We start from the raw sequence: 13,291 nt of genomic DNA on the forward strand, positions 1-13,291 counted from the left end.
GCTTGCCTTCTCGGTTGTCGCTAGCTAGGTTAGCCTTGGGCTCTTCCGGACTTTGGTCTGGGGCTTCAGTCAACATAGAAGCATTCACCTGGGCTTCGGGATCACCTTCTTCGGGCTCCGGGATCAACTCGTATGTCCCGTCCGCTAGAACAGTCGTATCTATATGTGATGCAAGAGATGAAATTACAATCAGACTCTTTTCACGATAAAGTTGTAGTCTAACAAATAGCAAACATACATTCACATGGGCAAGCATTTATAGAGTAGATACTAACATTTCTGACTACACAAGGCATCATGATCAACAGCATAAAAGAATCTCACTACTTCATAAAACAAGTTGTAGTGGTTCCTATAGCATGCAAGTCATGGTTTGCTAATAATTAAACAACTCAGCACACATTTAGTAGTAAAATAAGAAAAAATTACATCAAACAGAAGGTAAATAGAGTAATCTATCCTGCAAATTTCGTACCAAATCATGCAGCCATTTATTCAGAACAATTCATTTATTCAGACAACACCTAGAACAAGATTGAATTATACAGGTTAGACCAGAGCAAAATAGAATATAGAAATTTAAAAGGAGGTCTAAACAGAGCTAACTTAGCTACTGTAAATTTTTCATGATTTTATCTGCACATAATTAATTCTGAGAAAATAGACAAAACAGACAGAAACAAATCAAGATTCCTATTTTATACATGAACTGGAGATCAAATTTCACAGGCATGAACATATGATCAAAATAAGGCTCCTCAAATATTATCAGGATTTTCTAAGCAAGCAAACTATTTATCACAATTAAAGTTTACTTAATAAGCATTGAATCATAGATATAGCTACACATGAGAACTGACCACAAAATTTTTACAGTAACCCTGGCATCACATGATTACTCTACCATAAAAATTTCACAGAATAACATTGGTTCAAACATCAGTTATGGAAAAGATAAAAACAACTAGCATTTAAGCACTAGTAACACAAATCTATTTTTACAGCAAAAACTCTCAACTAACACCCAAAATATTATGATTCTAATGCATAGAGATACTCTCAAGGATTCCAAAACATCTAGTTTTGCCTTTTTCTGATTTTTCTATAAATTTCTATGGAATTTCAAAGTTTATAGCCAAAATAACAAAAAGGTACCTAGTGTCACTATTCACTTGAGTCTAGGTCTAAGCAAATAACCCCCTGGGTTTCTTTAAATTCTAGCAGAGAGGTCCCTGGCCGGATGGGGAACAGGGAAGGACGGTGGCCGGCCTTTTCCGGCGTCTAGGCTCGCCGGCGGCGAGGGAGAGGTTGGGGGAAACGAAGAAGAGATCGAGCCGCACCCTCTGGTGCTTGTGGCGCGACGGGAGATGGTCGGAGGAGGGCGGTCCACGGCGGACAGGGTTGCGGCGGCGGAGGGTCTCATCGGCAAGGGTGCTTCAGTGGTGGATGGTAGACGAGGAGTGGCCGATTAGCTGCGCGAGAGCGAGGCGGAGCTAGTGGTGAGGTCGGCGCGGGCGGAGCGGCCTTGGAGGAGTGGGTCGATGGTGAGCTTGAGGCTCGCGCGGCGTTCGGGAGACTGGCGGAGGTGTTCCGAGGTCTGGGGTCGGGTAAACGGCGCGATAGTGAGGGGAATAGGTCGAGGAGATCCTCCTGGTTCTGATGCGCACGAAAGAAAGGGCAGCTGGGACTCTATCCGAGCTTGCCACAGCGACGAAGATGTGGCGGCCGGTGGTGGTCTCTGGGGCACGTGGCAAGGAGAGGAGAGCTCCAGCGCTAAGGCAAGGGCGGTGGAGAAGGTCGGGCGACGCGTGGGCGGCCAGTGCAAGCAGGAGGTGGCCTCCCGGCCGGCCCTGAGCGGCGGCGGCGCTGAACAGCGGCGGCGATAAGGAAAGCAGAGAAGCAGGCAGGAGGTGGAAGACGACTGGACTTCTTTGTAATTTCAGAAAATTCTATGGATCTTACTGTAAATCAACAAAAACTATTAAACTAGGGCTCAAATGAAAAAGTGCCCAACATGAAAGTTGTTCAATTTTTCAAGATCTACGACTTTGATGTTGTGCAAAAATTGATTTGACCAAAGGTTAAATAATTATTTTGAAAACAAAGGAAGGATTTTGAATTTCATGGACTTTTGTCTTTTCATTGCAAATATAGTTTAATTTCAAACTAAAAAGCAAAATTTTCTGCCAAGCAATGATTACACTAAATTTTACAAATAAACCCTCCACAAAAGCAATATTCGCTCTCCCTATTCAAATTAAACTATAGAAAAGACCTTACATTAAATCATAATTACACATTTGACCTTATAATTTTCCAATAAGGTCCTTGATCAAGCAAAATAAGCACATGATGCATAAAATAAATGTAATTCTATTGTGCAGACACCTAGGGTGTCACAGCTGTGAGCTGCGCGGCATTTTCCACGTGACTCTTAGGCCAGCCAGCCTCACCTGGGCCGGTCGGCCTGGCTCTGGCACATCTTGGCCCTCCGTTGTCGTGTCACGTTGATCCAGGTTCTTGTGATGCTCCTCAAGTCGGTTGGGGCATTGGTTGAGTGGTTTGTCACTGATTGTTGACCCGAATAGACTTGGTTCATGCCTTTCGATCTTGATTGATTGCAATCGTGTCAAGCACTTGATCTTTTCTTGAAATCTTGCTCAGGACCATCTCCGAGAAGTTGCACAGTGAAATTGCTCAGAGGTAGGCCGGCCGGCCGGCCTGGCCTAGGCCAGCCGGCCTGGGATTTCTCCCGTTTTGGCTCAATTTTGTATGTTGTGTTCCTGAAATCACAAGTGCTCCAAAACTCGTGGAACTCATTAATATTAGTGAAAATTGGTGTATTATGGTCCTGAGAGCCTAAAATCCAAAGGAATGTTGGCGTTAGAAATCACTGAAAACGACCGCCAACACACCACACACCTAGATTTTGCTCGTCCCGAGCAAAAAGAGTCGAAACGGATCCTGAAGATCAAGCAAAGTCCAGGGTTCATAAGATCGGGTATTCATAAGTGTTATTTCAAAACTTTCCCTTCATACCTTGGATTCCGGGTGGCTAGCGCTGTCGTCTTCACCCATTGATCTCCGGAACGAGTCGGTGAGAGTTGCTACTAGTCCCTGCTTCGCAGTACTTGGAAGGATTTTCTGGATTTTATAAAATCAAGGCATACTCTCCTGCTCGAACCACTCATTCACTCGTCTTACTCAAACCTCACTTTGTTTGCTTGATTTCTCACTAGGAGTATGTGGAGCTCGGGTAAAGGTGATCGCTTGTCTTACACATTCATTTTGCAAGCACAATCCTTTTCCATGAAATGATTTCACTCTTCCTATGCAATTCGTTCACGATTTTTTTTTGAATTTAATCAGAGTGAATTTGAACAAAAATAGGAAGGATAGGATAGTAGAGGGGTCAAACCAGCACCACGCGAAAGATCTCGGGGAGAGGCCGACAGGTGGGGCCGGCCGGCCTACACCTTTGGCCAATCTTTGTGGCCCTTTTGCAGATGTGCAGTCTCGGTGTACTCTATTCCAGGTAAATTGCCTTCACCAATTTGATGAAAAATGTAGGCCGACCGGCCTGGTTTAGGCCGCCCTGCTTGAATTCTCGTCGGATTTCGTTCAAATTTCTCTGGAATGTTGGTTCTGTTCTCCTTATTTGAAATCACTGCGCACTCGGTGAAAGATCAGAACAGGGGTGTGGTTGGCACACACATGTGCACCAACCACAAAAGCACAAAGGGGAACAACTCTTTGATTTTAATTTATTCAAAAGCAAAGTGGGGTGCTGCATACAATTGAATGAAGTAAAAGAATGAAATAAAGGAATTTAAAAATGCAGCACCTAAACCTAGACCTAAGGACTCTTTCTAGACCTACACCTACTTTGGGTCCGGGGATCGATATAGATCCTCGTTCCCAGTCGCCTTCGCAAGGAGTTTGATCTTAGAACAAACCGCCTTACGAAGGGTGTCTATCCGATCACCCAACTCCATCCGGTCGATCTCTGACTCGGCCACGCGCTCATCCATATTGTTGAGGTGTAGCCGGAGTGCCGCGAGCTGTGCACGAAGAGAGGCGACATCGGTAGGCTCCTCCTCCTCGTCGTCCTCGTCCTCATCCTCGGTGTCCGTGTAAGCATGGATCTCAGGAGGGCCATGGATTGGCGGCGGCTTGATGTGACACCGCACCATGTCCGGTGGGGAATTGACACCGCTGCGATCCAATGGCGGGGTGAGCACCTTCCCTCGCCCGACCTTGGCCCCGGTCATGTGGTAGTGTGGAGGGCTAGGACTGGCAAGGGAGTACTGCAGGGAGTACGTCAGCGAGTAGACTTGCACCACTTGAAGTGCAGCGATTTGAGCGACACGTCCCGCGGAGGACATTCCCGCGCGCTTGGTAACGACATTTCGAGGGGAAAGGACCCCTGTTGTAGGTCGCACCGAGCTGAGCACATGGGAATGCACGAGGGTTCCTATTTCTGGTGCACCTGGGTGGTGCGCTCTGCCGAACTGGGAGATGCCCGGCCTCGGGGTGAGGCCGGCTGACCCCCTCTAGGTCGGCCAGCCTGGGGCTGGTGCCCCTGGCCGGCAGGCGGCGACGAAGAGAGAGCGGCGACCTCCTGGGATCCAAGGATCCTGACGCTACTGGATGACGCCCGTGAATGGCTTGACTTGGAAGGCGATTTTGAGTTGGAGAGCTCCATGGGCGCGGATTTGGGAGTTTTAGGCGAGGGTTGCGCGTCCATGGGTGTGAGCGTTGTGGTGGAGTGAAGGAACGAGAAGAATTCTGGTGGAGAGGGTTTGAATGAGGAAGAGGGGATGCCTCTCGGCTTAAATCAACTCAGATCTATCCGAATGCCCCAGAGATGAACGTTTACAACGATTTGAACGTTGCACGAAAGGATGAGGGTGAACGGGCTCGGGGCCAGGCCGGCCGGCCTCCCTTAGGTCGGCCGGCCCCACCTTGTCAGGTGTGGCCCCGGGGTTCTGGAACATTCTTCCTCGGTCTTTCCATTTTCGGGCATTTGGGTGCTTTGGTCCAGAAAGGGAAAGAAAAGCATGGGGGGAGAAAGACAGACACTAAACCTAGGATACAGCCTGTTTAAGGTACGGCGACGACCGTAGATGCGTGCTCTAACTCGGATAACTCGTAGACATCTACCTCTTCGAGTTTCGGTATTTCGGGCTCGACGAATATTTTCAATCTTTGGCCATTGGCCTTGAAAATGTTCCCGTCATCATTTTGGAGGGTTATAGCACCGTGGTCAGCATCGTTAAGCACTAAGAATGGGCCTTCCCACTTGCTTCTAAGCTTACCATGACCAAACAAATGAATGCGGGAGTTAAAGAGTAGTACCTTGTTTCCCGCTTTGAAATGCTTGATCTGAATTTGCTTATCGTGCCATCTTTTCTTCGGCTCCTTGTAGAGCTTGGAGCTGTGGTAGGCCTTCTCCCTCCATTCATCCAGTTCAGCTAGTTGGATTTGTCATTTGATCCCTGCTGACTGGAGATCCATGTTCCACCTGTTGATCGCCCAATGGGACTTATACTCGAGTTCAACTAGAAGATGGCAGGTCTTGCCATAAACCAGTTGATACGGTGTCATCCCTATCGAAGTTTTGTAAGCTGTCCGATAGGCCCATAGTGCCTCGGGTAGTTTGCTTCGCCATCCTTTCCCCATGGCATTGACCATCTTCTGCAAGATATTTTTAATTTGCTTGTTGGATGTCTCTGCCTGACCACTTATTTCAGGATGGTATGGTGTAGCAACCCGGTGATCCACTCCTAACTCACTGAGGCACTTCCTGAAGGTTTTGTCGATGAAGTGTGAGCCTCCATCGCTGATCACGACTCTAGGAACTCCGAAGCAAGGAAATATGATTTCCTGGAACATTTTCTTCGAGCTCTTCGAGTCGGCCGCAACACAAGGAAGTGCTTCAACCCATTTGGACACGTAATCCCCTGCCACAAGAATATACTCGCACTGCTCTGACATTGGGAAGGGACCCATGAAGTCGACTCCCCATATGTCGAATATTTCCATTTGAATATTTCTCTTTAGTGGCATTGTATCTCGGGAATTGATATTCCCATGCTTTTGACATCTTGGGCAACGCCGCACAAATTCTTTTGCGTCTCCATACATGTTTGGCCAGAAAAATCTGCTCTGCCAAACTTTTGCATGGTTATGGAAGGCTCTGTAATGTCCTCCATATGGCGAGGAGTGACAACGCTCAAGAATTTTGCGGGTCTCACACATTGGGATACAACATCGGAGTAGACCATCAGCACAGACTTTGAATAGATATGGGTCATCCCATAGGTGAAATCGGCTGAGGTGTATCAATTTCTTCTTATTTTCTCCTGTAGGTATGTACCCAGTCACCATGAAGTTCACCAGATTTGCATATCATGGACTGGTTGTAGTAACCTTCAGAAGAGTATCATCTCTCAAATGGTCGTTGATCAGCAGGTCTGATCCTTGTATTTGCATTCTGGAGAGATGATCTGCCACGCAGTTATCTACTCCTTTCTTATCTCTTATCTCCATGTCAAATTCTTGGAGGAGCAGAATCCAACAGATGAGTCATGGCTTTGCATCCTTCTTGGTCAGTAAGTACTTCAGTGCTGCATGATCCGTGTATACAATCACCTTAGCACCGACCAAGTAGGATCTGAACTTATCCATGGCGAATACAACCGCTAGAAGTTCCTTCTCTGTTGTGGCGTAATTCAGTTGGGGTCCCGTCAGTGTCTTACTGGCATATGATATGGCATAGTGCTGTTTATCTCTGCACTGACCCAGCACTGCCCCCACTACGTAGTTGTTTGCATTGCACATAATCTCGAATGGAAGTTTCCAATCAGGTGGCTGGATGATGGGCGCTGATATGAGTGCCTTCTTGAGGGTATAGAAGGCTACGTGGCATTCCTCATCAAAGTTGAACGGGGCATCTTTTGCCAATAAGTTTGTCAAGGGCTTGGCTATACGGGAGAAATCCTTGATGAACCTCCTGTAGAAGCCAGCATGGCCCAAGAAACTCCTAACTCTCTTGACATTTGTCGGGGGTGGCAACAGCTCGATAACATCGATCTTCGCCCAGTCCACTTCTATCCCTCTTTCAGACACTCTATGTCCGAGGACTATCCCTTCTCTGACCATGAAGTGGCACTTTTCCCAGTTAAGGACTAAATGTGTCTCTTGGCACCTCTTGAGAACTTTGTCCAAATTCTCAAGGTAATGATTGAAATCCTTGCCGTAGACTGAGAAATCGTCCATGAACACTTCCATGATGTTCTCAATCAGGTCCGAGAAGATTGCCATCATGCACCTTTGAAAGGAAGCCGGTGAATTGCAAAGACCAAACGATAGGCGAATGTTCCATAGGGGCTGGTGAAGGTAGTCTTACTCTGGTCATCAGGATGGATTGTAATTTGATGATAACCAGAGTATCCAACGAGGTAGCAAAAGTATGAGTGTTTTGCCAACCGTTCAAGCATCTCATTGATGAAGGGCAGAGGGAAGTGATCTTTCCGGGTGGCCTTGTTGAGCATCTGGTAATCGATACACATTCTCCATCCGGTGACTGTCCGTTGAGGTATGAGATCATTTCTCTCATTCCGGACAACTATCATGCCTGCCTTCTTTGGGACCACTTGAACTGGGCTGACCCACTCACTGTCTTGCACGGGGTATATGATACCCGCGTGTAGTAGTTTTAATACCTCTTTCTTGACTACCTCCCTCATCACATCATTGAGCCGTCATTGATGTTCTCTTGACGGCTTATGTTCCGGTTCCATAGGGATGCGATGGGTGAATAAATTGGGGCTGATCCCCTTCAAGTCTTGGAGAGAGTACCCGATGACGGACCGATACTTCTCCAGGACTGCAACGAGCTGCCGAGTCTCACTCTCTATCAGTTTATCACTGATGACGACTGGCGTGGCTCTGTTGTTGTGGAGGAAGGCATACTTCAAACCAACAGGCAGTGGCTTTAGCTCTGGAAGAGGAGGTTGCGGTGTCTCCTCCTCACTTAGCTTTGAGGACCAATGGTGGTCACCCTTGGATGATGAGTGATTGACAACATCATGTAGATTTGATGTATCTCTTGGCTCATGATGTGCAGGTGTAGGATACGGCATGGCGGTCGACGGTGCGCGGTGAAGGTCAGGTGAAAGCTTCATGCTGAAGGACCATGGTGAAGGATGGACGCGAGTAGGCTCGGAGAAGCGAAAGGTTCATGCCGAGGGACCAAGACGGTGAAGGGTGAATGTGAGTAGGTCTGGACCGAGGGACCCGAGGAGGTCGTGCGGAGCCATGGGCGGTCCACAAGGTGCACGGAAGAGCAAGAGTACATAGTGATGAAGACGGCGTCGGCCAAGTCGGCGAGGATGATTGCGAGTCAAGTAGGCGGCTCGTGCGGCGGGCGCGCGCGAACGACTCGAAGGCGTCAAGGCTCGGCGGGAGGTCAGACACACGTCGACATCGGTGGTTTGACCAGTTTGACCTCAAAACTGGGAAGTTAGTCACGTCGTGTGGTGGCGTGCAAGAGGGTTTGACCGGTTTGGCCTCAAAACCGGGGAAGACAGGTTTGACCTGTTTGGGCCTCAAAACCGGGGACAGACTTGGCGCGGTCATGGTCCAGGTGGAGGGCACGTGGCGTCATCGCGAAGCTTGCGTCGAGGCGAAGCGAAGTCGTGAAGGCGACGTGTCTGTCCAGGGCTCCAGTAAAAAGATGGATGAATTTGCCCCTGTGTGGGCGGTTATTATAATAAACAGCGTAGGCATATTTTAGTCTTTCGATAGGACTATATATAGATAGCCATGGCTAGTGGAGAGGTTAGCTCTTGAAACTTTGTTCATTTTCTCCTTTAATTCTTGTTATTTTCAGATTAAAGTTTGTTCGAGATTTTATTGGGAAAGGAGGCCCAAACCTCCTTGTGCCCTCCGGGCGTCAAGATCCGAGTGATTTTTGAGTTGATCTTCTTGTTCTTGGCATTTTTCTTTTTCTGCGCATTTTCGGAGCCATTTTCGGATGAATTTTCGTTCTTCACTTTTGGGCGCGATTTGAGCCGGACTTCTTGAGGGAATTTGTTGCTAGTATCCTTGTGAACATTATTGCTTCAATCCCCTCTCAAATCCCTTGTGAATCGGCTTGGATTTTGAAGTCTTCCCCAAAACCGTGTTCTTGATAGGGTTTCGGTCGAATCCAAAGTATGCGATGGATACTTGAGCTTTTTGTGAGATTTTTGTTGGATCTGTTAGGACTAGTTGTTGTGGATCTACGGTTGAAGTTTCGCTCGGATTCATGGAGATTTGATGGAGTAATTTGGATTCGAACTTTCGCATTTTTAGTTCCTCCTTTTCTTCCTGTCTGTTCCTGCGCACATGAATCCTCACGGAGCAGCGAGCGCACAGCAGATCGGGGTGCCGGTGCGCGAGCCAGGCAGCGCACATGCGAGCTCGGCCCAGCAGCTGGTGCCAGTGCGCGATGGTGCGCAGAGAAACGACAAGCGGCGGCGGAGCTCCCCAAGCGCGCGGCGCTTGCGGAGTCGAGGCGGCGGCGCTAGCGCACGCAAGCAACGCTCGCTCCAACGCACGAGCGTGCGTGGCCAGCAGGCCAAGCGGGCCAGTGCGAGGCGCAGCTCATCCAAGCAGGGTAGGCAGCCCAAGCGCGGCCCACACGTGCAGCCAGCCCAGCTGCCGGTGCTTGGCCAGGGCGTTTTTTTTTTATTTTTATATTTTTTTAAAATGTTTTTTACAGAAATATATTTTTGATTTCATAATTTACAGATTTATACCCCTACCGCCCGGCTGCGGGGCGGCCGGCCCCCTGCAGCCCTCCTGCCGGGCGGTTGGGACCTTAATGTAAATAAAATTTATTTTTAATTGCATTTTGATCCCTGAGGGGAGCCTGCCGCCCGGTGGCGGGACGGTAGGCCTACCCGCCACCCGGCAGGGGGGCGGCAGGCCCCCCCTCTATATAAAAGGCTGAGCTCCCCCCTCCCCCCTCATTTGCTTCCCACGACATCCAGAGAGGGGGAGGGAGAGAGGAGGGGTGAGGGAGGGAGTTGCAGCAGCGAAGCCCTGCGGATTTTGGATCCGAACCGTAGGTAATAAATATTTCTCAACTTTCTTATTCTAATTTTTTGTATGTTTAATTTTATAATTAGTGTATGCAGTAGTAATGATATTTTAGCGATTTAGGTACTGTTTTTATTATAATTTATGTAGAATTAGGATTAGTTTTTAGAAAAACCATTTAGGTTTACCAACCATTTTTTATTATTGATTAGTTGTTTAATGCGAGAAAAATTTTAAAAAATGCTCAGAAAATGTAGAAAATGTTAGAAAATTTTATTGTACAAAAATTGTAGGAAATGCTAGAAAATTCTAGAAAAGTTTATGAAAATTTCAGATAAATTGTAGAAAATGCAGAAAACTTATATTTTTTGTGTTAGGTATGGCCGAAGATACGCCAGCTCCACTTGACTGAGTCATAGACTCGTCGCACCGGTCCTTCCTTGTAGTGGTTTAGCACGTGAAACTTAACGTGCTGCGTCCACGTCCACTAGCGGAATTGATTCCTGTTGACCCACGATGGGTGCCCAGGTGATATGTCGTCGGATTATTTTTCTGAGAATACGTTTATTTCGTATACGTTTCCTACATAATGTACTTACCTTTGATCATTCTACTTTTCAGGTTGAGTGAGGCTGGTCTTCTTACTATAGGCCGTCTTTCTAAGAGTGGTTTGGCAAAGCTGGACAGGTCCCTACTGACGGCTCTGGTTGATAGATGGAGGCCTGAGACACACACCTTCCACCTCCCTTGTGGGGAGATAGCACCGACCCTACAGGACGTTGCGATGCTGCTGGGTCTTCCTATCAGTGGGGATGCCGTAGGGCCTCGCGTTGTCCTGTCTACATGGTTGGACGATCTAGAAGAGCGTTTTGCAAATATTGACCTCGCGATTGATGTAGAGGAGCACCCAAAAGCAACAGGGCCTGCCAAGTCATGGATTCTGCAATTCCAGGTACATACCTCGTTTTGTTATGAGTAATGTTAGAGATATGCTTTTGACTAGTGCAGTTATGGTTTTATTTTATAATTGATCTTGTACTCATAAATGTTCATCTTTTCTATGCAGTTCAACAATTTGGCACATGATGCTGATGAGGATATCATCACTCGATCCCTTGAGGCATACCTGTTGTGGTTGTTTGGATACATAATGTTCAACAACTCACACGGATCCTATGTGGATAGGGTGCTTGTGCCTTACGCACAGGAGATCACAGAGGTAGCTGTGGAGGAAATGCCTCAATACAGTTGGGGTTCAGCGGTACTTGCAGCCACGTACCGTGGCCTCTGCAAGGCATCGGTGCAAAATAAGCACAATGCAATTCTTACAGGATGTCCGATTCTGCTACAGCTTTGGTCGTACGAGAGGATAGCAATTGGTCGTCCGACTATCGACCACTCACCGTATGAGCCGGATATGTACGGTGACACCGAGGATGATAGGCCCACTATGGGGACTCTCTGGTACGCTCATCAGGTACGGAAATGACTGCTACTCATACTATTCTGTTGGCAATTCTGTTGCTTTGTTTGACCCTCTTTGTATTTCTTATTGGTATATATTATTAATTTCATGCAGAAGAGTTGGGCCCACGTACAGTCTCGGCGGTCCTATCCTGAGTTTGTAGCTGAGTTTGATCGGTTAACACCAGAAGACGTTGTGTGGGAGCCCTACTCCCAGTTGGCTATAAAGCTTCGTACAGGGCGTACCTAAGTTGGTACTAGCCTAAGACTCGTTGCCGCTTGCTATATGCTGACATGCATCCACAAACTGCATGTTGCGACCCACAGGATGGCTATACATGACATAGGGATGAGGCATTAGCTGGGGCGGTGAGTCAAAGTTATCATCGCTTTTCAAATACTTTGGATTAGAGGGTTAATGTCTTTATTTTTCTTGCATGCAGTTTGAAATGTGCAGGTTGATGGACGTAGATGCCAGGGCGAATGAGCAACAGTCGGCCTAGACCCAAGTTTCACAAAGAGCCCATTCCATGCTTGAAGCCTTTCGTAGCCGGACATCGTACGAGGACTCCTACGGTTCATCTCAAGCCTCGACCTCATTTCCTTGTGGTCCCACACAGCAGCAGCCTTCCCCAGCACCTTATTGGTCTCAGCAGCATTATCTAGGTACGTGAGGATACTTACTGACTTCCTACTTTGATAACAACAATTAGTTCTCAGTCCATATAGGTGATGGACACCCACCTTATCAACCTCACGGAGGGACCCAGTTTAGTACCATGGCACTAGCTGCAGGGATGTCATTTCAACCAACACAGGCACCACCACGACATTTCGGTAAACATATAGTCCATATCTTAATTTCAATTAATTTTGGTATGAAGTCTAATTCCTTTTGCATTTACATATAGGATCACAACACTTATATGATGCGGGACCTTCTTCGTATTACCCTATGGCGACAGCAGAAGGAACGCAAGGTAAATACCTAATACGTAACCCGAATTTATCATGTTCTTCTTATTTCTATGAATATTTTAAATAATTTGAACGGTTTACAAGATCGCACCACCAGCTTCCTGATATGGGTCCTTATTCGTATCCACCACCAACAGATACGTATGATGAATATGTACCCAAATAGATGACTTATAAGACGATGATTAAGATATCTTAATTGCTACTGCATAGGGGCCATACAAGATACCTTGGAGGCGAACTTCGAAGACTGGAGTCGGTTATTTTCTACACCTAACCAGCAGGCCGATCCTACCTTCCAGACACCTGTGGCCATCGGACGTCCAGGTACAAACGTAGGGCCTCCAGACCATGTTGACGCACAGCGTAAAAGAGGTCGACATGGCCGGGGTGGTTAGGAGGTGCTTCTAGTTGTTTGTGTATTTTTGTTATGAACATGTCATCATGTTATACTTATTTCGTTCTTATGCATCACCTATTTCGTTCTCAGTTGCGTATGTGTATGAATTGCTAAGTTATACTTTTCATATTCATCTACTTTACTAACGGTTTTTATTTCTATCCAAAATATTTAAAACCACATCTAATGCCGCACTACCACACAGACGGTCAAGGTTTAACCTGCGGGAGGGGCCTGCCGCCCCCCTGCCGGGTGGCGGGTACCTGCCGCCCGGCTGTCGGGCGGCAGGCTCCACCCAGGGGCGAAAATGCAATTAAAAATAAATCTATATATCCTAAATGGAACCCACTAAACATCATT

General features: G+C 47.3%; 1 long non-coding RNA gene across 1 annotated transcript; it reads left to right on the forward strand.

Moving 5' to 3' along the window:
* Positions 1-12,053: 12,053 nt before the first annotated feature.
* LOC120696014 lies at positions 12,054-12,516 on the forward strand. Its single transcript, XR_005683988.1, has 3 exons — positions 12,054-12,219; positions 12,283-12,390; positions 12,465-12,516. It is a non-coding gene; the product is annotated as an uncharacterized LOC120696014 (long non-coding RNA).
* Positions 12,517-13,291: the final 775 nt, after the last annotated feature.

Source organism: Panicum virgatum, chromosome 2K (genome assembly GCF_016808335.1).
Source record: "Panicum virgatum strain AP13 chromosome 2K, P.virgatum_v5, whole genome shotgun sequence".
NCBI classification, from domain to species: domain Eukaryota; kingdom Viridiplantae; phylum Streptophyta; class Magnoliopsida; order Poales; family Poaceae; genus Panicum; species Panicum virgatum.